The sequence below is a fragment of the Pundamilia nyererei genome, unplaced genomic scaffold (genome assembly GCF_000239375.1).
Source record: "Pundamilia nyererei isolate P.nyererei 1_Seehausen unplaced genomic scaffold, PunNye1.0 scaffold00282, whole genome shotgun sequence".
In the NCBI taxonomy this organism is placed as follows: domain Eukaryota; kingdom Metazoa; phylum Chordata; class Actinopteri; order Cichliformes; family Cichlidae; genus Pundamilia; species Pundamilia nyererei.
The window spans coordinates 256,593-258,747 of NW_005187683.1; positions in this window are offsets into that span (position 1 = coordinate 256,593).

Sequence of the window (2,155 nt, forward strand, 5' to 3'; positions counted from 1 at the left end):
AAGATGACAGAAGCGACAGCATGAACTTGACAACACAAGACACACAGACATAAACACATGAAGGGCAAGGGAGGCTTAATACAAGGGTAATATAATTACAAATGAGCTGGAATACCTTAATGAACCTAAACAAACAATAAACATCAAAATAGACTAAACACAAAACACTGGGTCGCACGACCCAGGACCATGACAGAAAGTTTTGGGTCTTCTTCAAGACCTTGGAAAAGTGGTGAGATATCTAAATAACTTGCATTTACACATGCTTATTTGAACTGAGGATCTTGGGATGTGCAGTTGTTTAGAAATGGGTCAAAGAGACTTTCCCACCTTGTGTAAATCTACAGTTGCCATTTTAAGATCTTCTCTGAGTTCCTTGGACTTTCCCATTGTTCTCAGTATTGATCTTTACAGTGAGTGTTGTCAAATAAATACTTTTTATGCTGGTAAAGACAACAACAGCAACTCAGACAAAAGGTTGTAGGCCACATAAAATCATAGAGTGTATTCATGAGCTAGGTCATGCTTAGGTGCACAGTGCACAGAGGTCTCAGACTCAGTAGCTACACACCTCTGAAACTCATATGGCCTTCAGATTAGCCAAGTAGAGTGGATGGAGAGTGTCATGGAATGGTTTACCATTGCCAAGCAACTGCATTCAGGCGTCGGATGCATTGGCTCCACGCTCAGCTCTGGGGAAAGGAACTCCTAATTCTTCAGCATTATCACATTTTGGACAGTTTTATGATCCCAGCATCGTGCTGACGATTTAGGGAATAGACCCTTCATGTTCCAATATGATTGTGCAGCAGTTAACAAATTAAGGTTCATAAAGACATGGATGTTTGTTTGGTTACAGAACACCTTTGAATGAATTAGCACAGGGACTGTGAGCCCGGCCTTCTAACATTACTGTGTGATCTCACAAATGTTTTGTTATTGGACTTCTGTGCAAACCACAGCTTGTCTACAGCAAACACCGGGGGAGGCCCGGCCCAATCTTCAACTCCTGGATCAGGAACATCAGCAGAATTCTGAGGGAGACTGGAGACACTAAATCTAAATAGACCATGTTCTGCATCAAGCTGTTGAGAAAGTTGCAAGTAGCTTCAGCTGCAAGGTTGTCCTTGCCGGTTGTGGTGGTAATCCTAAAAATATATGGTTGACAGTGGAGGTGAAAGGAGCCATCAAGATGAAGAAGGAGTCCTATCAGGCTTGGTTAGTCTGTGGGGCTTCAGAGTCAGCTCATGGGTACCGTCAGGTGGCTTGGATGGTAGCTGTAGCATATACTCAACTTCAGATATAGCCTGGCAGTGGAAGGAGTATTTCAAACACCACCCTAACCATATACCATGCCTTTTACAGAGGATGCAGAATCTGAGGATGAGGGAGACGATTCACCCATCACTGGGGCCAGGATCACTTAGATACTTAACCCTCTGGGTTTGTTCAAAATCACCACCCTTTCAGCTTGTTCGTGACCAAAAGTGGCCACCAACAGATTAGGTCTGTAATTTTTATTATTTTTATGTTTTTTTGCCATTTTTTCTGCATAAAGCTTTTAACTAACTTCAGGTCTTTTCATAAATATAAAATAGTTATTACTTTTTAAATTTTTAACCCTTTAAACGGCAGTTTGTTTGTCCACTGCACTAGCTGGAAGACAACCTCAAATCTCACAATTTTATATATTTGCATTGCTACAGGAATTTCTTGTATTATTAATAGTAGAGTCTGGGGCATGTAATTGATTCACATCAACATTTGTTATAATGCATTATTTTTGTGCAGGGAGAGCAAAAACATAAAAACTCCCTCTCAGCTTGTTCATGGCCAAAAATGGCCACACCTTGTTTATGTTTGCAAAATACTATAAAATTCATATATATTAAAACATTTTTCTACTTTCATTGACTTTATTTTTTTAAATTAGTACCGGTCCTAGTCATGAAAACCAAAATACAATTCAAATTCAGATATTATACCCTTTGAATATCAATCAGCTTATGTATTATTGCTACACTTTTGGGGGAAAATAGCATTAAGGTTCAAATTTTTTAGCATATGAATGATGAAACCTAATATTTTATTATCACAATTGCAGGTCAGTACCAGTAACTGTGATTTATTTTTACTTTATTATTATTTTTTTTTT